Source organism: Bos mutus, chromosome 18 (genome assembly GCF_027580195.1).
Source record: "Bos mutus isolate GX-2022 chromosome 18, NWIPB_WYAK_1.1, whole genome shotgun sequence".
In the NCBI taxonomy this organism is placed as follows: domain Eukaryota; kingdom Metazoa; phylum Chordata; class Mammalia; order Artiodactyla; family Bovidae; genus Bos; species Bos mutus.
In genome coordinates this window covers 32,569,354-32,595,107 of record NC_091634.1, presented here as the reverse complement: position 1 = coordinate 32,595,107, position 25,754 = coordinate 32,569,354, and the positions used below count along the sequence as shown (strand labels likewise).

At 39.2% G+C, this 25,754-nt stretch overlaps 1 pseudogene; it reads right to left on the bottom strand.

Moving 5' to 3' along the window:
* Nucleotides 1-12,302: 12,302 nt before the first annotated feature.
* Nucleotides 12,303-12,954, bottom strand: LOC102273991 (flavin reductase (NADPH) pseudogene; annotated as a pseudogene).
* Between the last annotated feature and the right edge of the window lie 12,800 nt (nt 12,955-25,754).

The following is a 25,754-nucleotide window of genomic DNA, read 5'->3' as shown; positions in this document are numbered from 1 at the left end:
AGGGTGGGCGGTTTCAATCAGCGTGCTTCCCCTAACACTACCAGTGCCGTGTTTATATGAAGACAGCCTTTTCCCAGGCAGAGGCAGAATGAGATGGAATGATTAGACTAATTCACAGTCACTCATCTTTTCTCAACTTGCCTTGTCTTCTGGTTTACTTAACCATGGGACAAGTCATTGACCTTTACAGGCGTGCAGAAGAACAGCTATTTACCTAATTCAGAGGTAGGTAAATTAGGTCTCAGAGGAGTGTAATGCGGACTGTTTTAAATATTTTAAAAAGAAGATTTAAAAATATATAAATGTATTATACTTAAGTCATGCAATGTGGCTTTTTCAGAAAGATTAGAAGAAAATGGTCAATTGTACAGACTTTGAATTCACAAGACCCAGATCTTCATGACCCAGATAATCACGATGGTGTGATCACTGACCTAGAGCCAGACATCCTGGAATGTGAAGTCAAGTGGGCCTTAGAAAGCATCACTACGAGCAAAGCTAGTGGAGGTAATGGAATTCCAGTTGAGCTGATGATGCTGTGAAAGTGCTGCACTAAATATACAAGCAAATTTGAAAACTCAGCAGTGGCCACAGGACTGGAAAAGGTCAGTTTTCATTCCAATCCCAAAGAAAGGCAATGCCAAAGAATGCTCAAACGACAGCACAATTGCACTCATCTCACACGCTAGTAAAGTAATTATCAAAATTCTCCAAGCCAGGCTTCAGCAATATGTGAACCGTGAACTTCCAGATGTTCAAGCTGGTTTTAGAAAAGGCAGAGGAACCAGAGATCAAATTGCCAACATCCGCTGGATCATAGAAAAAGTAAGAGAGTTCCAGAAAAACATCTATTTCTGCTTTATTGACTATGCCAAAGCCTTTGACTGTGTGGATCACAATAAACTGTGGAAAATTCTGAAAGAGATGGGAATACCAGACCACCTGACCTGCCTCTTGAGAAATTTGTATGCAGGTCAGGAAGCAACAGTTAGAACTGGACGTGGAACAACAGACTGGTTCCAAATAGGAAAAGGAGTTCGTCAAGGCTGTATATTGTCACCCTGTTTATTTAACTTATACGCAGAGTACATCATGAGAAACGCTGGACTGGAAGAAACACAAGCTGGAATCAAGATTGCTGGGAGAAATATCAATAACCTCAGATATGCAGATGACACCACCCTTATAGCAGAAAGTGAAGAGGAACTCAAAAGCCTCTTGATGAAAGTGAAAGAGGAGAGTGAAAAAGTTGGCTTAAAGCTCAACATTCAGAAAACGAAGATCATGGCATCTGGTCCCACCACTTCATGGGAAATAGATGGGGAAACAGTGGAAACAGTGTCAGACTTTATTTTTCTGGGCTCCAAAATTACTACAGAATGTGACTGCAGCCATGAAATTAAAAGACGCTTACTCCTTGGAAGGAAAGTTATGACCAACCTAGATAGCATATTCAAAAGCAGAGACATTACTTTGCCAAAAAAAGTTTGTCTAGTCAAGGCTATGGTTTTTCCTGTGGTCATGTATGGATGTGAGAGTTGGACTGTGAAGAAGGCTGAGTGCCGAAGGATTGATGCTTTTGAACTGTGGTGTTGGAGCAGACTCTTGAGAGTCCCTTGGACTGCAAGGAGATCCAACCAGTCCATTCTAAGGGAGATCAGTCTTGGGATTTCTTTGGAAGGAATGATGCTAAAGCTGAAACTCCAGTACTTTGGCCACCTCATGGGAAGAGTTGATTCATTGGAAAAGACCCTGATGCTGGGAGGGATTGGGGGCAGGAGGAGAATGGGACTACAGAGGATGAGATGGCTGGATGGCATCACTGATTCGATGGACGTGAGTCTCAGTGAACTCTGGGTGTTGGTGATGGACAGGGAGGCCTGGCGTGCTGCGATTCATGGGGTCGCAAAGAGTCGGACACGACTGAGCTACTGATCTGATCTGATCTGATATTTGAATACTGGTCTCACTGCTTACCTCTGTCATTAGCTCCTGTTTTTAAAAACCTCTCTGAAGCTTACTTTATCATCACAACAACTCCATGGGGTTGGTACTGAGATATTTCTTCTTTCACCAATGAATAAATTAATTTCATTTACAGTATTTAGCATATGGTTTAAAAAATGAGCAAATGCTCATTGAACATATGCTATGGGATATATATAATCAGGTAGAGAGGTTACAAAGATTAATAAAACACAACTGTTGTCAGAGAAGTTAACAATCTAGTGAGGAAAACAAGTATGGGCAGGTGATTTGCCAGGTGGCAAATGTACAAAGAATTAGGAACACAATGTGTCATTCTAACCAAGACCTCAAGGCTCCCTGGTAGAGGTGAAAAAGAGCTATGCCTTGAAGAAGAATGCATAGGATTTGGCCATATTGGGTGCTGTCTTGGGCATTATCTTATTTTTAGGGGGGGTAAAGGTAAGTCTGAAGTTCTAAAAAAAAAAAAAAAAGTAATAGAAGAAAAACAGTCATAAAGTAGAGCCAAAAGATGACTCTGTATGCGATTAATACATGGAATGGTTGCAAACCGCCAGAGAGGAGAGCTATAAGGCACCCTACACCCTTAACAAGAAGCCACAGGCAAGCTTTCTGTGCAAATCCTCTAATCCTATTGATCCTGCCTGGAAAGCAGTGAGGCTAGTCAGCAGCACAGAAGGGTGGTGATCGGCAGCAAGTGCTCACGGCAGGCGCTGCACGCTTTGGGAAACTTAATCATATAACCTTCTTCATTACTCACGAAATCACCCGCTGTCAATACTCCAGCCCCGGCCTCCCTGACTACTGCTGTTTAAGATCCTGTCAATCTTCACCCGCGATTTTGCCAACCAAATTCACTCAGGGCTATTTACAGGCAGTATTATCTCTACTGATAACATTACACCATTCGTGCTATACAGAAATAGGAAAATAAAAGTCATTCAGCCTTTTCATTCTGGCATTCCCTTTTGCAAAAGGCAAAGGGCCCATCTCTGTGAATGAGGACTGGAATAGAAACGCCCTGCTATGCTGTTGTTAAAAGCCAGAAGAGCTGACTTTTATTATTCCAAGGAAGATTTTGGTCTGAACCACATGATGACATCATTATGATCATGAAATTAATTAAGAATCATTATTGACTATCTCACTCTGCATCGGGCCATATATATGCTATCAGGGTTTCCTGTACCAATACTCTAAATTCATTACTATCTCTCTTGTGCTAAAATGAAAAAAATACATGCACAGAGGAGTTTAAAAGGAAAAAACAAACAAACCTGTCCAAGAAGATCTATCTAGTGACAGAAAGAGAAGCACAGTTTAAACCCAGGTTTGCCTGTTGCCATAACCCTTATAATTTCCACTGATAAGTATATTTTTAGTCAATCCTTCATATGATGATTGTTGACGCAGAAATAAAATTCCTACTCAATTACTGACTTTCAGAATTAGAGATAAATTGACCTAACCAGACCTTTTCTAAAATAGTGATAAATTAAGTGATAAGAATCTTTAGGTAATAAGAATGTATTGCCATCATACTTAAGGGACAGTTTGAGATTTAAAGCACCCTGAGAATCTATTTTGTCTTTCAATGGGTAAACTGAATTATCATACTCACTCCAAATTTAATTCCAAATATGAACTCTCTACAGTTTTGATAAATGTATGCCAGTTTCTTTTTAATATCCTAAGGCCACTGGAAAGAGAGCAAGTTTCTACTGAATAATTTCTTTTCCGCAATCCCAATATCTGCTTTCTTTCATTTACTCTAATCCCATGGCTTATGAACTATAATGTCCCAAATGACTACACAATACTCCAGGTAGAATTGTGGTCATCATTATTCTCTTTCACTCCCACAATGTTACCATTTGACATAATATCTACATTCTTAATAAATGAATTCACATTTTCTTATCTCCACCATTCTAGAGTTTTAATTCATTCCCTTGGCATTAGCTTCAAGTACAATTTAAAGAGACTTAAAGTCACCTGTTGCATGTTTACCTTCTAGCAACATACCTCTCCTTGCATGAAGGCATACTAAGTGGCTTCAGTCGTGTTTGACTCTTTGAGACGCTATGGACCATTGCCCACCAGGCTCCTCTATCCATGGGATTCTCCAGGCAAGAATACTGCAATGGGATGCCATGCCCTCCTCCAGGGGATCTTCCCAACCCAGGGATCGAACTCTCATCTCTTATGTCTTCTGCATTGGCAGGTGGGTTCTTAACCACTAGTGCCACCTAGGAAACTCCTCTTACTACTACATCAGTTGTTGTGAAATGCAAGTCTTGTGTTTGTGCTACCTCATCTAAAATGATTCAGTGGCTCCCTGTTCTTCTCAGGATGAAGTCCAGGCTGCTTAGCAAATTGGTGTCGTCATGGTCTTCCCACTGCCTTCTATCCAGCCTCCTTTGTCACTTCCAAACATATAATCACAAGTCCAGGGACACTTGACACCTTGACACACACTGCCTCGTATGTGATGCCTTTGAACATTGTGCTTCTATAGCCTGGAAATACCTTTATTTTGGCCAGTTTCTGGTTTAACATAACTTTTTCTCATGGAAGATGACACTCTTTTGCATGAGGTCTTCCTTTCTCTCGTAGGCAGGATAAGATGCTCCTTTCCCATGTCCTTATTGAACTATTCATTTATTCAAGCCATCCATTCAAGCAACATGTATTTATAGGGAACACATATAAATAAACTGACAAAAAATACATAAACATGACACTTCTTATATTAAATGCTTTGAAAACAAGGAAACCAAGTTTAATGAGAACAATCAAGGGAAGGGGCAACGTTTGCTTTGCATTGGCTGGCCAGGAATCTAATCCCTGAGAAGGTAAGATTTGCATTGAGATCTAAATATGAGAGAAGAGCCAATCACATGAAGAGGTGGAGAATGGCAATCCAGATAAGGGGGACAGCAAAAGCCAAGGCCCTGAGGATGAGGATGAATTTGACAAGCTGAAGCTGAAACTCCAGTACTTTGGCCACCTCATGCAAAGAGTTGACTCATTGGAAAAGCCCCTGATGCTGGGAGGGATTGGGGGCAGGAGGAGAAGGGGATGACAGAGGATGAGATGGCTGGATGGCATCATCGACTCAATGGACATGAGTTTGAGTGAACTCCGGGAATTGGTGATGGACAGGGAGGACTGGCGTGCTGCGATTCATGGCGTCACAAAGAATCGGACACAACTGAGAGACTGAACTGAACTGAATTGAACTGAAAGGAGCTGATGGAAAACCAGTGTAGACTCCTCATAACATTCCACAAACTGATAGCTTCATTAGGTAGGAATTCATACTCCAAACTCCACGTGGTCTCTTTTGTTCAGAGCTTGTACACTGACCATTTATGATTTATTAGGCACATAAAACTATTTGTGAAAAAATGGATAAATGTTTACTGTGCACAGCCCTTCTATGGTATGAGCTTCTTGAAGCCAGAAACCCTATTTGTTTCTGTGTCCTTCGTGGCTGTTGACCAAACTTGACACAAAGAAGGTGCTCAGTAGATATTTTTTCAAATGACTGAATGGATGAATGAATAAATTAATAAATGATATGGGCCTAATTTAAGCATTAAATCTTATTGGCTGTTATAATTTTAACTATAACTAATCTCTAAAATGTGTCCTATGTCCTTAACCTGGCTTCACATTAGAACAGCAGGGGAATAAAATAAGAAAAATACTAGGCCGTCTGCTCATTACCCTCTGTCCTCTTCTCACCTCATTGACCAAGGACATGGTCTCCTACTCTAGGGAGTCTGTGATTATTTGTATTTCCAGGTGGCACTGCCAAGAAGCTTGGGGGCTATACTGTTTACTGGTTAACAGCTAATCCCAAGTTTCTTTTGCTGTCACTGAGATAAATGGTACAGACTGCAGACAAGATCAGAAATGAAGCAAATTTTCAGCAGGGGGCAAGAGCAAACTTGTGTTGTATGGTCTATACTAAATCCCCAGCATTTGTGTGTGGATTTACTTGAAGAAAAAGATAGAAACAGGATTTTAGTGCTCAAAATTCCAACATTAAACTTGTTTTTATACAGGGAACTTACATTTATAACCAATTAATTGAGGGATACAATTATTATATTGAATCATCCATTTCTCTCTTTCCCTTTTTTGCGTGTACTCCTAGTCCTATATTTAGTGATAGATCAGGATGAATACTTTTTTGAGATGTGAATTTTATTTTTCTTCCATTTACAGATAGGAATAATGAAATGCAGAGAGAAAGGGACATAATTACAGGTACATAATGAATAGATGGAACTACGGGATTCTTAAGCCACTGTGTTTCCTTTGGTGTATAAGTCAGTTTCTTTAGCTCTAAAATGGAGATACTCACAGAATTATTGTGCAGACTTAATTAGATATAACGTTTATTCTTCTGAACTGGAATCCAGAGGAATCAATTCTGTATACCAATGTGTTTCGACAGCTTAATTTTATGTTGCTAAAGATTCTCCTGGGCTTCCCTAGTGGCTCAGCTGGTAAAAAATCTGTCTGCAATGCAGGAGACCTGGGTTTGATCCCTGGGTTGGGAAGATCCCCTGGAGAAGGGAACAGCTATCCACTCCAGTATTCTGGCCTGAAGAATTCCATGGACTAATTCCATGGGGTCACAAAGAGTCGGACACAACTAAGTGATTTTCACTTTCAAAGATTCTCCTATTCAAATGTATTTGAGCAAGTGCTAATGAGGTGGATGAAACTAGAGCTTATTACACAGAGTGAAGTAAGTCACAAGGAGAAAAACAAATATTGTATATCTATATCTATATCTATATATATATGAAATCTAGAAAGATGATACTGATGAACCTATTTGCAGGGCAGCAATGGAGACACAACATAAAGAATAAACTTATGGACACAAGGGGTGGATAGGAAGGAGGGTGGGATGAATGGGGAGAGGAGTATGGAAACATATATACTAAAATATGTAAAATAAAGAGCCAGTGGGAATTTGCTGTATGACCCAGGGATTCAAATCAGGGCTCTGTAACAACCTAGAAGCATGGGAAAGGGTAGGTGGGAGGGAGGCTCACGAGGGAGGGGACACATGTGTACCTATGGGTGGTTCATGTTGATGTATGGCGGAAACCAGCACAATACTGTAATCATCCTTCATTTACAAATAAATTTAAAGAGTGACTAAAAAAATACTCCTATTCATAAATTCTTGGACTTGGCCCTTTACATGGCAATCAGGCTCTCTCCTAATTATTTCTAGGAAACCTAATCATAGGGCACTGTATTTTTGCAATTTGGTATGAAATGAATATTTATCTTCTAATCCAATCCTCTAGTGTCAATAACCATAAATTTAGGGTGCTGCTGCTACTGCTAAGTCACTTTAGGTGTGTCCGATTCTGTGCAACCCCATAGACGGCAGCTCACCAGGCTCCACCGTCCCTGGGATTCTCCAGGCAAGAACACTGGAGTGGGTTGCCACAGGACAGGGTACTGCTTCATTTATATACTCAGGTAGGATGCTATATTCCTGTGTAATTTTTGGGACTATCTTCCTCAAGTTTGGAGGTCTGCTTTTGAACTCCACACCTGATCATTATGTTAACATTAACGGTTTCAACCACTTTCCAAGGCATCTACCTGTAACTCCTGAATATCTACATTCTTGAATATCTAAAAAGATGCAGAATACCGACCATAGTTCAGCTGGTAAAGAATCTGCCTGCAGTGGAAGAGACCCCCATTTGACTCCTGGGTTGGGAAGACCCACTGGAGAAGGGATAGGCTATCCATTCCAGTATTCTTGGGCTTCCTTTGTGAGTCAGCTGGTAAAGAATCCACCTGCAGTGAGGGAGACCTGGGTTCAATCCCTGTGTTGGGAAGATTCCTTGGAGAATGGAAAGGCTACCCATTCCAGTATTCTGACTTGGAGAATCCCATGGACTGTACTGTCCCAGGGGCTCACAAAGAGTCAGACATGACTGAGCCACTTTCACTTTCACTGTATTCTAGCCACTGGGCAAGGCAATTTATTCGAAGCCTTTTGTGTGTGTTAAAGAAAAATTATTATATATCCCCAGTTATAAGACGTCTTATAAACTGTCAAAGTCACTGTACCAAGCCACTTCCTTAATACATTTTAAATGCATTAATGGCCCTTGAGATTTTGAAAATGACTGATAATTTTTTTAAATGTGCCCAAGTAATATAGATAAGACTGGCCTTTAAATGTGCCATACTTTTTAAATACTTTGGCATCTTTGCAGTTAACATTTGGCATTGGATAATAAGTCACAAGTCTGAGTACTTTGATAACATAATGCTGTGCTTCTCAGCAGTTGCCACCATTCATCTTTCACAATCTCCCATTCATTTTGTTAATTTTAATCTTAAAATATTCCTCTGACCATTTGTTTTTGTATTAGTATTTGTATTAGGTTGCCCTGATACATAGACTATGTTAATTTTCTTTATCATTCTCATAATAAAAATAATCCTTTTTACACAAAATTTAAAGAGTAAAATAAGCTTCATGAAAAGGAAATCCTAAAATTATTGAAGTGGTAAAAACTTGAAAGATAACATAAAGAAGGAAATATGGGAGTCTGAAGATGGTTTAATGATGGAATCCAACCATTCATTTATTTCTTATGTAAATTTATCAAACATCTATGAAGCATTTACATGGGAACATAGTAATAGAAATTTAATTCATAGCAATAGAGTTTAAAAGTGGACTAGATATATTAATACCTCTTGCCCTAAAGGAGCTTACCATACAGTAGGAAAAAATGAAAACATACAAGCTCAATAAATACAGTAAGTGACTTACCAAAAGTTTTTCCTTTTGCTTACCACGCTGGCTGCTGTTGCTATATCCTCTTTTGCCACCTACTTAATATTTTGTTTGCCTGACTGGATTTCTTCCCATCACCTACTGCTTCAACTACTCTCAAGCATCTGTCCCACTCCAATAGGTTTTTTTTGTCTCTCATCTCTAACTCTTCCAAATGACCTTTGTTTTGACAGCTTTTTGCTAAGCCTGAACTAAGCTTTGGCAACCCCATATTTTTGCTAAGCACCGCCCTTGGGTTGGGTTTCAGTTCTAGGACCTTACTCCTGAGATTCTGGGTACCCAGAAAACTTCTGGGTTTAAGCCAAACAGAGAAACAAGAGATGAACTAATTTAGCCTTTTGTCACTCAATTGCAGGGACTATTCTGAGCGTGGATTCTATGCAATTCTGCTATAAATTGACCAAGTTTGGTGGTAGTGTTAAGGGCACAGTGAATAGGGAATGAAGCAGAGGGACAGATGGATGCTTTCAGAATCCTTAAGGCAGGAAATGGAGATACGCAGTCACAGTACTTAAGGAGAAAGACTGTTAGCAGAAAAAAAAAAATGTAGCTGCAAGCATGAAGGTCTTCACTTCAGTCATGCTTGACATGAGGGGTGAAGTCAAAAATATCTTTTGGGGCAGCGGTTCTGCCTGCTGTGTCTGCCTTCATGAAAATCTTTCACTGAGGAAATATATGCTTCAAAATTCAAATGAGCAAAGATTTTTCTCTCCTCACATAAATTTAAAGAGTAAATTCAAACATGCTCCTGCCTTAATGAAAATCAGCTGTTTAAAGAAAGTCATAACTAGATATACCTTTGAGGCAAGAGACTTTTATTGACTTTTGCATGGTGGTAGTGATAAAGAACCCACCTGCCAACGCAAGAGACATAAAAAGATCTGGGTTCGATCACTGGGTCAGGAGGATCCCCTGGAGGAGGCAACCCTCCCCCATTATTCCTGTCTGGCGAATCCTCATGGACAGAGGAGCCTGGTGGGCTGCAGCCCACAGCGTCACAGTCAGTCACAACTGAGTAACTTGGCACACACACAACTTAAACACCCATCACAGTGACAAGACAGGTGAAAGACATTTGACGGCATTCATGGCCAACGTTTTTGCGACCCCATGGACAGTAGTCTGCCGGGTTTCTCTGTCCATGAGATTTTCCAGGCAAGAATAATGGGGTGGGTAGTGATTCCCTTCTCCAGGGCATCTTCTCAACCTAGGGATTGAACCTGGGTCTCCTGCTTTGCAAGTAGATTCCTTACTGTCTAAGCCACCAGAGAAGCCCCTTCATATATAATGACAGATTTCAATTAGTAAACAAGCTAAGAGGCAGACATACCTTGAAATCCAGAATGTGAGATTTTGGAAGAGATGTCTAAGGTAGCCAAGTATTGGGTATGTAAATATATGTTATCTAACTTTTCAAGGTCTGTAAAGTAAGAATAACTTCCCAAAGAGCTATGTGTCTTTAAGTACTATTAGGAGAGAAAGAGTGCAGTACATGATTAACAATATCTGCTTTGGGTAAAAGAAGGGAAAACAGAAGTATTAGCTTGATGTTTTGGCTTTTCCTAATTCTTGTCATATATCCCCATTGCAAAGATTTCAAAGTAAAATATTTATTTGTCTGAGCTCACTTAATCATTAAGAGATCAATTAGAATCTAGGGTTTTTTGTTTTTGTTTTTTTTTCAATCTCTTTGAAGCTAAATAATGAGACTGAGAGGAAAATAAAATGGAGGTATTAAGAGTGTCTACTTAGTAGATTTCCAGTCACATTTGACATAAAGAATGTTAAAAACCTAGTGTAAAGTTAGAACTCAGTGGTCACTATTACCAAAAATGAAAAATGAACTTGTGTTCAAGGCTTTTCTAAGTCATAGTTGACATGAAATCAAGTGAGATGAACTGTACCAATTTTTTTGAGGGCTATTGAACAAGAACGGCCTGTGTTTCCAGAGTGGGATCTTGGCTAAGATACTCTGGAAAAAGTGCCATCTGCTCTTCCACTGTCTGCATATAGAAAAGGGCCCTTAGTTAAAACTCATTTGAAATGAAACAGTTGAGAAAGTGTGTTGCTGGAGCAAGGCAAAATTGAGAACAAAAAACATGTATTGCTTCTTCAAATTTTGCCTGAGGGCTGCATCCTAAATCTAAGTGACCAAGTATGACTATAAAGAGTGGTCACAGCCAGACTTTGTTTTCAGTCCCTTAGTAGTGTCTGACTCTGTGACCCCATGGCCTGCACTATGCCAGGCTTCCCTGTCCTTCACTATCTCCTGGAGTTTTCTCAAATTAATTTCCATTGAATTGGTGATGCCTTCCAACCATCTCATCCTCTGCCACCCTCTTCTCCTTTTGCCTTCAATCTTTCCCAGCATCATGGTCTTTTCCAAATGAGTTGTCTCTTTGCATCAGGTAGCCAATGTATTGGAGCTTCAGCTTCAGCATCAGTCCTTCCAATGAATAGTCAGGATTGATTTCCTTTAGGATTGACTGGTTTGTTCTCCTTGCAGTCCAAGAAACTCTCAAGTGTCTTCTCCAGCACCAGTTAAAGTGTTGCACTCAATATGTCAGCAAATTTGGAAAATTTGGAAAACTCAGCAGTGGCCACAGGAATGGAAAAGATCAGTTTTCATTCCAATCCCAAAAAAGGGAAGTGCCGAAACAATGTTCAAACTACCAGAAATTGTGCTCATTTCACATGCTAGTAAGGCTACTTCAAAATCCTTCAAGCTAGGCTTCAACAGTACGTGAACCGAGAATATCTAGATGTACAAGCTGGGTTTAAAAAAAGCAGAGGAACCAGAGATCAAATCGCCAACATTCCCTGGATCATAGAGGAAGCAATGGAATTCCAGAAAAAGCATCTACTTCTGCTTTACTAATTACAGGAAAGCCTTTGACTGTGTGGATTAGAGCCAGACTACATGTAAAATTTGGAGAAATCTATTAACTGCTATGAATATTTCTGTCTTGTGGATTCAATGAAAAAGTATTGTACTTGTGCTTCTGAGACTTAATTCTGTAACCAATCCACTGATGTCTATTGCTGGGGAAGAAAGAAAAAAAAAAAATGTCTAGCTGAACTAAGAACCAAACTGAGCATAAAGAAAGAAAAATAAGTGTTTTGGTGCAGATGAAGCGAAGCCGTGCATGGCAGCAAATACTCTGAAGATATTGATGCCAGCACTGTGTCAGAAAAAGATAACTAATAGAGTGTGTTCCTCCTCCCACAGGCTTCATTCTGATCATCTGGAGGGCTCATTTAATGCATGGGATACCACATTTAATATCGTTAATCATGGTGATAAATTGACTGTAATAAATTGGCAAAATCTATTATCAATAGATATTATATTTCTGGGGCTACTGAATAGCATGAGATTTAAGAGTATGCTTTGTCTAGGTACTAGTTACAAAAGGAAGGTACTAACTGCATTTTGGGTCTCTTCTTTTCTTTTTTTTTAATTTGAAGCTCTTGGTTCAAGACTGATTGGGTGCTGTCCTGCAAGAAAGAGTTGGTACTGGTGGGAGTAGCAGTTGCTGTTCCCATTGTGCTCATTGGCAGTGAGTCAGCACAGCCTGAAATGGCCCAATTCATGTTTGGAGATGACCTTGAGGGCCCTCATTCATCCAGGGTCACTGAGTAGGGGCCCCACTCAGCAGCTGTTCTCCTTCAGGTGGCAGCATCATAGCCATGAAACTCAGGCTGACTCCTGCGGTATCTTGTGCATCCGACTGTGGTCATTGGTCATATCTTGCAGTCTTGGGGGCACCTTGCATGGGTCCCACAGTAGGAAGGCCAAGGTCCATGTCATGGGCCCTTATGGCCCCACAATGTTCCAGACACCCTCAGATATCACTGTGGCAGGACTGAGATCACTGCTGGTGCCCAGCGGCGTGATGATGGCGTTCTTTCCAGCCTCAGTCTAGCCATGTCAGCCACCTGCTGGACATCACCCTCTATCACGTGGGCTGGCTGGGACCCTCTGCAGGCAGCCTGGAGGAGGTGTTCCACACCAGCACTATCATCTCAGAGCCTACCTGCACCGCCTGACCAGGTGGTGAGCCCGGTCCTCCCATGGCTCCAAAGAGGGCAATCTTCTTAACAGCCATGCTTCAGGGTCATGGGGGTGCGAGGCCTTGGAGTCAAAAGACACACAATAATTGACTTGGACTCTTCTTCAAATTAATTTTCCATTTGGTGTCAGAGAAAATCTGTTGTATATATTGAAAATTGGGGTGATTTTCTTTAATGAAATACCTACAACCTATGTCCATAGTCTTTTGATCCCCTAAATTATTCAGATTTTAGTTTAAATCCAGCTTACTACTCTATACTAGTGGTAGTAGAATTCAGCAAGATACTGCAACTTGCAAGGCTTCAGTTTCTTCATTTGCAAAATGAGGTTAAATTTATTTATCAAGGCTTGTTCACAGGACTGATGCAGAGGCATAATTCATGATTAAAATGTCAACACAAATCCCAATATCAATGAAACAACTAAATTAACTCTTTATACTTCAAGGCTTAGAATGTCAATTTCTTTGCCTATCTGTATCTATATCTTTATTCACATCTGTATCTATATTTAATGCACACCTGTTTCCAGGTGGCGATAGTGGTAAAGAATCTGTCTGCCAACACAGGAATAAGAGACACAGGTTTGATCCCTGAGTTGGGAAGACCCCCTGGAGAAGGGCACAACAACCCACTCCAGTATTCTTACCCGGAGAATCCCATGGACAGAGGAGTCTGACGGACTATGGTCCATAGGTTCGCAAAGCGTCAGACACAACTGAAGTGTCTTACCATGCACGTGTGTTGTATACCTAAAGTAATATAATATAGTTCCATACGAGGTTCTATAACCTCTATACAAAATTTCCTTGATTTCCTAATAATCATCTGAGGTACAACTTTCATTAAAATCAGAATACTTACTTTTAGCTTTTTTGCCCAAGTTAATCTTGATTCAAACCTGTATCTTATAACAGAGAGTCAGCCACATTTCTTTTTCAGGAATTCAGGTTATATTTTATTTGTTGTGGTAACTGATGTCAAAGATTGTAAGTTGGTCAGCCAGTACTGTAGGAATTATGAAGCTACAACTTTCCAACATAAATTTTCATCCTAGAAGTCTTGTCAAAAAACCTTTCTGCACACCTGAGTGGTACTTGGGAGTCAGGCTCTATTTCTAAAAACAAAACTTTAAGAAGAGTGTTCACTGAAGAGCAGACGAGAGATAAAGATGTTTAGGAATAATCGGCTTAGTTGTTACATAAATTCAGTGAACCCAACCGTGTTTCACTGCGTTCTTTTTTCCTTCTCTGAGCCAGTGTTTATACACAAAAATCTTGGAATACTCTTGTTTTCATCTACTGCAGCTTTTCTAGGAGCACCACTGCCTTCCAAAAGCAAATGAAAATGCCTACGATTATATTAATTTGCATTACAACACATAACTTGTTAAAAGGATAGATAATTTTTAGTGACTAGGCAGGTGTTTTCATTCTAACATCAGGAATTACATTTCATCATGCATTTGCTGGTCTACATATCACATTTGAATGATTTTTCAGGAATTGAAATTTTAAGCCACCCAAAGCCCCTGTTTCGAATTCTCAGCCCTACATTCTGGGAGGAGTCTCAGCCCATCTTCACAAGTGGAGCATGTGATTCTTTCCTAGCTAATCAGAACTTTGCAACCTCCTCACCCCAGTCATTTGTTCAGGTGTGGGTATGTGATCTGGCCATTGCCAACCAAACTCAGTAAAATGTTTTCTTTGAATCTGACAGGAATGACTTCATACTGTTGCTGCCAAAATTACCTGAAAGCACTTAGGCTAGTACTTTTTTGGATACACCAACACAGTAAGGAGAGCCGAGAGGGAGAAACTAGGGTGGTAACAATTTCTACAACATTTTGTCATGAAATGTTTTTATATATAAAGAAAAGATGAAGCTATTTTACCAAAATCACCTAATTACCTGCCACCAATGTTCTAAAATTAGCATTATGCCATAGTTGGTTTTTCATACATCCAACCATCTATTCATCCCATTCTCCAATTACCAACCCATTTAAGTTTTTGAATGCCTATCAAAGTAAGTCACAAACTTTGTATAATTTCCTAAGACCCCATATCAATGATGGGAGGCAGAACGTCTGCTGAAATTTCAGTTACAATAACCAATAAATCCCTTTTTCCTTAAGCCAGTTTGATGAAAATGACATAATGAGTTTTTATATCTAACATACAGAGTTTTAAAAAAGACACAGGAGTTTTTAAATAAAGAGTTGTACATAATCCTTTGTTTTTGGATTGCTTTCCTCAGTTTCTCACACATTCATAGAAAGTGTGAGTAATGAAGACTATTGGCCAAATAGTACTTCAAAATTTTATGGGTCATTGTAGTGACCTCAGAACCTATTTCCACAGTCCACTCCTAGAATATATACATTGATTTTCAAAAACCTCTCCATTTGGTTAAATTTATTTTCAAGAGACCATACTTTGTCTTAATGTTATAAGGAATGTTAATGTAAATGCCTTTAGTGAATGTTACTGCAGACATTTTCTAAATTACTGAAAGTATATTTTGGAATTGCAGCAGTTACTAATGAGAATGGAGTTTACAGTAAAATAGTCAAAGGCTACAAATCATAATGGATCATGAAGAGATTGTAAAATATCAAATATTAGTTTAAATGACTTCCAACAATAAAATTACTGCCTAGGGATTTTCCCAGCACAAAACTTTGAAAACTTTTAAATAAAATCCTGGCCAAAGAGCTCCTAGAAATATATTTTAATGTTTGAAGCCAATGTTTTAATGTTTTCAATACTTCTATATTTCTTAATAAACATTTTATGAGCATTCACCGCTGATGCTATTTAAGCATGTGATAAACCTGCATAATAATTAGCATAGCACTCTCAATGAAAAGATGGAAGGGTTATTTTTAAAACCTGTAGATGTTGCAGAGGAAGTAAAATCAGCATAAACACATGAGTCTTCAATCATGTTCATTAGGCTTACTGACTGTAAATGGCTGAAGTCAGAGGTCATTTTTGCAATCTTTCCCATTTCTTTCTGTATTGCTAACTTAATTTTCACAGAAAAAATTCAATGGGCCTTTTATACAAGCTAATAATTTCATACATGATAGTAGTTGTCAGTATCACTTGGCATTTTCTATCCATCAGCTGGTTCTTTCCAGGCAGCATAAAGGATGCTTTCTACTGCATTGACAGACATAGTGCATTTTGATATAATTATTATTTAATGTCTACTAACTCTGCATTAGGGATTTCTGTGGTGGCTCAGTGGTATGGGATCCGCCTGTCAGTGATGGAGATGTGGGTTCAATCCCTGGGTCACTAAGATCTCTGGAGAAGGAAATGGCAACCCCACTCTAGTATTCTTGCCTAGGAAATGCCATGAACAGAGCCTGGTGGGCTACAGTCTATGGGGTTGCAAAAGAGTCAGACACAACTTAGCAAGTAAATACCAACAACAACTGTATATCAGACAGTATTCTAAGTACATGATATGTCTTAATATATCTAACTAAAACCATTTATTTTAGTGTGAAAAGAATAGAAACATGAGATCTGCACTCTTAACATTTTAAGTGCACACTACGGTACGTGTTACAACAGACCTCTAGAGCTTATCTCCCTTAACTGCAACTTTATGTTTATCGACTAGTAATTCCCCATTCACTCTTCTCTCTGGCCCCTAGTAACCTCTATTCCACTCTTTGATTCTATCAATTTGACTGTTTTTGATATCTTGTGTTAAGTGGAATCATCCAATATTTGTCTTTCTGTGATTGGCTTATTTTACTTAGCATAATGTCTCCAAGGTTCATCCATGTTGCAGCATATTGGAGACCTTCTTTTTTAAGTTTCTACAGTATTCCTCTATGTGTTTATACCATAATTATTCTGTTCATCTGTCAATGGATTTATAGACTGTTTCCATATTTTGACTATTACGAATACTGCTGCAATAAATATGGACGTGTTAATACATCTTTGAGATTCTGATTTCAAAGTTTTTGAATAAATAATCAGAAGTGTGATTGCATGATCCTATAGCAGTTCCATCTTTAATTTTTGAGTTATCTCCATACTGTTTTCCATAAAATCTATACAATTACTTCTGCACAGTAAAGGAAATAATCAACAAAGCAAAGAAGAAACCTGTGGAATGGGAGAAAATGTTTTTAAACCGTATGTCTGATAAGCAGTTAATTATATAATTTCAAATAATTAATAATATCCAAACTATATAAGGAATTCTACAACTCAACAGAAAAAAGACCCAATTTAAAAAATGAGCTAAGACCTTGAATAGATATTTCCCCAAGAAGACATACAAATTACTAATAGATACCTGAAGAAACAGTCAATGTCATTAATCCAGGAAAGTGCAAATCAAAACCTCAATAAGATATCACCTCACCCTTGTCAGGACAGCTATTATAATATATATATATATATATATATATATATATATATATATATATGGAGAAGGCAATGGCACCCCACTCCAGCACTCTTGCCTGGAAAATCCCATGGATGGAGGAGCCTGGTAGGCTGCAGTCCATGGAGTCGCTTAGAGTCAGACACGACTGAGTGACTTCACTTTCACTTCTCACTTTCATGCATTGGAGAAGGAAATGGCAACCCACTCCAGTGTTCTTGCCTGGACAATCCCAGGGATGGGGGAGCCTGGTGGGCTGCCGTCTCTGGGGTCGCACAGAGTCAGACACGACTGAAACAACTTAGCAGATATATATATATATATATATATATAAAACAAACAAGCATTTGCAAGAATGTGGAAGAAATGGAGCACGTGCACATTGCTGGTGAAAATTATTTATTTTTTACTACAATCTTCAAAGGTAAATGCTAATTCCCCCACTTTATAGATGAGGAAGCAGTGGTAAAAGAGTTTAAATAACTGGTTCAGGATCACATAGATAAAAATTGTGAATTAATTAATTTCAAAAACAATGATCTTTCCAACTATGTTTTTCAAATGGAAAAACATGGGACCATTAAGAAGATATCTGTGAGCACCCTAGATGCCAAAGTCACTTGGTGTGAACCATCATTTATTTGATGTTAAAGCCAGACATTGTCTGCCTATGATCACATCAGTCTCCTGCAGGTGCTGATGTGAATGGCAGAAACTGGTTATAATGGGGTCATCCACAGGATCCTAATAGTTCTTAATGTAAAACTAATGCCCTGTAATAGAAGTCCAGCCATTATATAGAGAACTGGAGGACCCTTTTAAACACAGACACTTAGGAATGTAGACTGAGTTGGAAAATATTCCAGAAAGAACTGTTGTGAAGGTCAGGGTAAAAATGCAAGATTTATGCACATTATAAATCTTCAATAAACAGGAAATGCTCATTTTTTTTTAGTGTTTTAATAATAGCAGCCCAAAACTAGGAATTATTTTTCTTGAGGGCATTTTGAGAGTGGAAAAAAACAAAACTGCTTATGGGCCAATTAAAACTGGACACTCTGTCTTTTGTTCCTTTGAGCTTGATATTCTGACAGGCTGACATGATTACACTATGTCTTTTTCTCTACCTTTATAAGCTTATCTTCCAGATGCACCAGCTTTGTGACCCTGAGCTATGAGGAGAGGACTAAAATGATCTGGGAGCTGGTGAGGGAAGACACTGTCTGTTATGAAGTTAGGGTGCTCAGGGAGTGAATGAGCTTGTTAGACACTTGTTTACAAAAGTCCATGCATATGCATGCACACATGTTCAGTTGTATCCTACTCTTTGCAACCCCATAGACTGTAGCCTCCCAGGCTCCTCTGCCCATTGGATTCTCCAGACAAGAACACTGGAGTGGGTTGCCATGCCCTCCTCTAGGGGATCTTTCCAACCCAGGGATCAAACCCGTGTCTCCTGCATTGGCAGGCGGATTCTTTACCTATGCTAAGTTGCTTCAGTTGTGTCCGACTCTGTGTGACCCCATAGACAGCAGCCCACCAGGCTCCCCCATCCCTGGGATTGTCCAGGCAAGAACACTGGAGTGGGTTGCCATTTCCTTCGCCAATGCATGAAAGTGAAAAGTGAAAGTAAAGTCGCTCAGTCGTGTCCGACTCCTAGCGACCACATGGACTGCAGCCCACCAGGATCCTCCATCCATGGGATTTTCCAGGCAAGAGTACTGGAGTGGGTTGGCATTGCCTTCTTCTACTTTACCTAGAGAAGACCCTATAAATAGTCGTAGGATTAAAAAAAATAAACATCCCTGGACTCTGTTTCCTTCCCCCTTATTTGTTTTAATGCCATTTATTCCTGATGAATCAACTTTATAATGCATGTTTTGTGTTTTGATTTGTTGATTTTTTGTCTTGAATACACTCTAGTCTGACAAGTTTAAGAACTACCTCTTTCAGGAGAACCCAGTGTGAGATGGAGTGCAGTATGTGTTTTTCTCAGAAGCAGTACTGCAGAATTCAGTGGTTCGACAATGTGTTTAATGTATACCTACTGTGTGCCAATACTTGGCTAGTCTCTGTGGATTCAATGTAGAACCAAAAGAACATAGTCTTCGCTGCTGTGAAATTTATGGCTAGTGTTAAAAAAAAAAAAAAAGGAGAGAGACAGTGCCTAAATATTGCTCCAGCTTTGGCTAAACTTGCTCTCAAATTCCAAAATAAATTACTTTATTCAAGAGCAAGGGAAAGTGAGTCATAGTCATTTAGAATATTCAATCTGGAAGAGAGTGAAGTGTTGGGATGGCAAACATCTATCCAGCAAGATGCTTCTTGGCTGCTCCACCCATGCTCTTGCATCATTAATTGGCCCCTGAAATCTCCCTCGTTGCATTTCTGTGTGGGTCAAACTCTGTCATAACATGGCTTTCTAGATAGATGTGCTCAACTATTGCAAAAGATATACAAGATCCATCCTTTGCCACTCTTAATGTGTACTTCACCCCATCCTATTTGCCATCAGTGATAACTGACCTCTGGACTTCCCTGGTGGCTCACATGGTAAAGAATCTGACTGCAATGCAGGAAACCCCGGTTCAATCCCTGGAGAAGGGAATGGCAACCCACTCTAGTATTCTTGCTTGGAGAATTCCATGGACAGAGGAGTCTGATGGACTACAGTCCGTGGGGTTACGATGAGTCAGACACAACTGAGCAATGTGTATACTTTACTCACTTCATAACTGACATTTAGAAAGGTCCAATACACCATGCCAGGTGACTCAGTTTAGCAGGAGCAAAGCTGGAACCTGGGTCTACGTAGCCCGTATCTCAACATAATACTCTCTTCTATTTCATCATTCACTTTGAAATCCCTGCCATGGAGAACCACAAAAATGGAGCATGTCCTACAGAAGATATGTGTTTTGGAGAAGGAGAGGAGATTTTATAACAATTGTATACTGAAGCCAGAGTACGGCTTTCTATTTTTCCTTCTTCTCTTTCTTTTGCCCCTTATTCTTATTCTCTTTTCCTTCTGCTTTTGCCTGGTGTTCTGAGAAAATAAGATCTGCCTCCTTGCCTAGAGGAGAATTCTGAGATCTAATGCTTAGTACCAAGTCTTAGAATCAGGTTTAATCACATTTAATTCTCAAGCTCAGAATTTAATGTGACAGTCAAGTATGGTGAATGAATCTGCCTCTTGTATGACACAGGATATTTTTTATGACCAAAATTGTTCCCATTTTCACTTAGGTCTCCCACTTGAATTTTACATTCTAAGTACAAGTGAAATAAGCCCCATATTCCCGTTGTTGTTGGATAGTTGAAGAAAATAAAATGAATATATTTTTATATTGTGGTTGTACTCTTCAGAAATTCTTCCAAAACATAGTCCCAAACCACACAAATGTCTTAGCAGCTGCAGTTAGAAAGCTCCTTAGAGAGCTGAAGTAATTGTCTTCTGGAACCCAAGAAACCATGGTCAAACATACTAAAAAAAAAAAAAAAACTTGAGTCAAATCATTTAATCTAAAGCCACACTTTGAGTTTCCATCTTCTTCTTAGCAACATTGAATAACTAGTGCTTAATACTTAGTATTAGAGGAATCTCATAATTAAATTTCCCAACAATAATGCCTAGCACATTTCCCCCTATTTTAATACTACGAGTTTTCATGCTCATATCTGTATAATGTGCATGTATAAAATAAGGACACCAAAATAATAAATGCTTAAGATGAGATTAAATCCTAGATATGTTCTCTCCAAATCTGGATCACACCATTATCTGCTTTGTGTCCAGGAAGAAAGGGTATCTTCCTTATTTCCTTTGCTCGAGTGAACTGATCAGTAAGTGACTAAGTGAGCATGCGTGCTCAGTCATGTCCAACTCTTTGTGACCCCATGGGCTATAGGCTCCTCTGTCCATGGAATTTTTCAGACAAGAATACTGGAGTGGGTTGCCATTTCCTCCTCCAGGGGATCTTCCTGGCACAGGGATAGAACCTGCATCTCTTGCATCTCCTACATTGGCAGGCAGACTCTACCACAGCACTACCTGTATTCATGAGGCAAGTGCTAGAGGATTTGATGAGTCTGATTTGTTACACAGACTGATAAATATTGTGCTCATTAGTTAAATAAAAGAGACACAAAATAATATATAAATGCCAGAGTCAGATTCAAATGGGATCTTCCTCCATCTTGTGTACAAATACCTTGTTAATTTCTAATGCTCTGTGTGCTTATATTCAAAAATTGCTTTTCTTCTTGCCTTTTAAGGCAAATAGATTCCAAGACAGCTCCTATGACCTCCACCTCCTAGTATTTATGACTTGTGTAATCCCCTCCCCAGTGTGTGAGCAAGGTCTATGACTTGCTCCTAACAAATACAATAGGACAAAGACAATGAGATATCACATCCATGATAATATTATATACAGTTTGTTCCCTTGCTGCTGACAGACTTTCTTTTTCTCACTTGGAGGAAGCAAAAAGCTATGCTGGGAGGGCCCCTGTGGCAAGGAACCAGGGTGTATTGCAGTTAACCAGAGTACATGCAGGAGACTGAGTCTCCCAATCCAGCAGCCCACAAGAAGCTGAATGCCGCCCATAACCCCTTGAGCCTGTACATGGATCCTTTCCCAGTCCAGCCTTAGCTAAGATTGCATCCATGGCCAAAACCTTGATTTTTAACCTTGAGAAACATGAAAAAGAAGACCTGGCTAAGCTGTGCTTTGACTGCTAGCCCACAAACATGTATAAGATAATTAATATACATTGCTTTAACATGTTAAGTTTTGTTAATAATGTTAGGCAGAGAGAGATAAGTAATATATTTTTCAAAAGTAATTATTTGATAGATGAGGAAAGCAATAAAGAAGCACATGAAGTAGGAAACATAGCTATGGGGAGAGAGTTTGGGAGACCTTAAACGAAACTCTCTAGGGATCAAAAGATATTACTTTGAGTTAGTCAACAAAGTGCACACTTTCCAAATGCTGTTTTGAGAATTTATAAACAGATACCTTGATTACAGTGATCAAATCTAAATCTCCAATGCTTACTGTAATATTTGGGCCACTCTTGGCCTTACCACAAACACTTGTCTGTGCAGCCTGCCTCCCTGGCTACACTCAATGCCCTTGCCTGCACACTCCAGGCAGCGTGATCTGCTTTATCACATATTGGGGAGCAAGAAAACTCCTCTGGGACTTCCCATCTTCAAAATTTTTTAAAAAAGGAGGAAGCAGAGCACAGAATTTTAAGTTAGATTCACTAGCTATGTGGCCCTAAACCCATGACAGCTCTTCTTGGGACAATTCCACCTTGAAGGTCCCTAGGAAAGCATGGCAAGGTACAGTGTGTGATGGTTCATTGCATGCTTTTGTCATGAAGAACATGGTGAGATAATCAGTGAGACTTGAATGAGACATGGATATGATGGTAGTAATACAGTAAGTCCCTTTTCTATAGAACTTTCAAGTTGCAAACCTTTACAGATGTGAACAGAGGCAGAGAGAGGATATGGATGTTGCCTATCAGAATCCAATGAGTAAGCATGAGAAAGGGAAATCTTACTCAACCCAAGGAATTCCAGGCTTCACATTCTCAACCACAATATTTGATCATAGACTGTGTAGAGGAAACAAGCCCTGTCAGTCCAGTAATGCAGTTATACCTGAAATCCTTGGATCATTCATATTTATAAATAAGACTCTTTTTGTTCTGGTCAGCAAATGTCACCAAATATTGACTTTGTGGTAGGCACTGTCCTTGATGCTAGCTGAGGTGCAAAGAATATTTAAATAAATACATAATATCTAATTATACAAGTGAATAATATAAAGAAAATCATCAGAAACTAGAAAACACAAAAGGAAATGGATGTCATAGATCTGTGTGCATTATAGATGTTACATGTATGTTGTGAATGAATGGTATAGATCTGTGATCATCTCTGTGTGATAAAATCACAGACACATTTAAGTCAAAGTGATAAGTTAGGTAGACATTCATGCTTTGAGATTTGGAATTCTTGGGTTCTTTGTCAAGCTCTACAATTCACTAGTGCAGTCACTGGGAGTAGGTGAAGTCTTCTGCATGTATACCTCTTTGGGAAAATGGGTGATAATGCTAACCCAGAGTGCTACAAGATTAAGGATAAATTCAGCAAGCATGAATACTGACATGTAGTGTGTGCTCATTGAATTCTAATTTGCCTCGATTCACTTTCTTAAGTTTTTCAAGACAGAGTTCTTCCCTGATAGGAAGGAAAAAAGGAAACTGGCCTCGTGATATTCAAAGTTGGGAATTTGTTATTTTTCTAAAGTATCTTATACCCTCCCCTTAACACTTCCCTCTCTGGCACATTCATCTGGAGTCCAGCACAATGACTCTTTAGAATATCATTTGCAAAGATTGATGTGGACAGAAGCATACCAGAATCGTGTATGAGTCTATTAATGAGGGATGAGAATAAGCCCGAGAATAAAACCAAGAATAATGTGATGAGCGATGAGCCTATGTACATGAATGGGCCCTTCTCCTTGGTGTTAGCAGCCTTTGCTCTGCCACAGGTGTTTATTCCTATGGCTATTAGAATTACAAAAGTATATTAAGCCATTCTGCAAATTTCAGCCAGCCTTTGACAGGAGGAGTCCTAAAAAATTCCAAGCCATTTTTTTTTAAGCTGAGTTTAAAAGCCTTTGTAGTCTATTATAATTTATGAATAGATCCACTTCCTTCTTTGGTTACTTCCATCTATGTGTTTCAATGTCATTCCCAGCTCAGAGTATTTAACTCTAATTTTTCACTCAGTGACAAAACTCCAGATTTGTTGGAACAATTTTGGCATTCAAAATGAAACAGGCTCCTTATAGTACTGTGAAGGCAAGGTACCCAGAAGTTCCTATGAATTTCCTATTTCCATATGCACCAGATTTTCACATTCTGAAATGTTTCTTATGGGAACATGAGAAAACAGTTATAATTAAACTTAAGTAGAGAAACTATATTTAACATACTCTCTGGGATGTATTCTGGAGAAGTGGCCTTGAAGGCAAATCCTACATTAGCAGGCACCTGGGGGTCCCAGAGTCAGAGAGGTATCTCTCCCACCCCTATCAACTTGATCTTATATCTTTAGTAAGTATATCAAAAAATGCTTATTTGGGACAAGGACGAAGAAAAAAAAAAAAAAACCTTTGTTTTGCCCATGTCCACATTTGATTTTCAAGTCATGCATACATTTTCTCTAGGCTGAGACAGAAGTAGATTTGCATTCATTTAAAAAATGCCACCTTACTCAAGAATTAAAGAGAAGCATGTGCTAAAGAATCATCTGCTACTTGCTTTGTAGAAGAAGGTAAAACAATCATTACATTCTGAGAAAAAAAGACAAGATTTATCTATTGCCCATCCCCTCCACTCTTATTTTCCCCTGGTTCAGGAAAAAAAAGAATTTTGTGAGTCAATTACTCACACCTATTACATTAATTTGCTATTTTGTTGTACCAAATTACCACAAAGTCAGTGACACAAGTTTATTGTCTTATAGATAAAAGAACTCAGAAATCCAAAATTAGGTCACACTGGGCTAAATCAAGGTGCCAGCATGGGTATGTTTCTTCTAGTGGCCTAGGGAGAATACCCATTTTCCTCCCTTTCTCTGTCTTTAAAGCCAGAAGTCTAGCATCTTCAAATATTTCTCTGATTCTAACTTCCTTCTCTGCCTCCCTCTTCCATTTATAAGGGCTACTGTGATTACCTTGGATCTTCTTGAACAATTCAGGGTAATCTTCCTATTTCAAGGTCAGCTGATCATCATCCTTAATTCCATCTGAAAACTTAATCCCCCCAAATGACATACAGCATCTTCACAGCCTCTGAGGATTAGGACATAGTCATATTTTGGTGATCATTATTCAGCCTACCATACTTATCCACCAAAAGTTACATGATTTCAGTTTCATCATTTAGAATTAATGTGGTCAGCAGTGAGCTTAGCACTGTGCTATAAGGAAAGAGTAATATTGGGAAGGAAAATGTGTTTGCCTGCAGTGAATTTAATTTAAACTCATTGAGTTTAATCTATTATATCATTCAGCTTCTATGTGAAATATGAGCATAGATGAGTTTGAATGTCACTGGGGAAAAGCGGCTCAGTGGTAAAGAATCTGCCTGCAATGCAAGAGATGTAGGAAATGTGGGTTCGATCCCTCGGTCGGGAAGATCTCCTATAGGAGGAAATGGCATCCCACTCCAGTACTCTTGCCTGGGAAATCCCATGGATAGAGGAGCCTGGCGGTCTACAGTCCATGGGGTTGCAAAAAAGTCAGACATTACTGAGCGACTAGACATACATGCATGGGGAAAAGCAACTTAGGTTGTCGCCTTATTTTAACCAAGTGATGCCCTTGCAAAC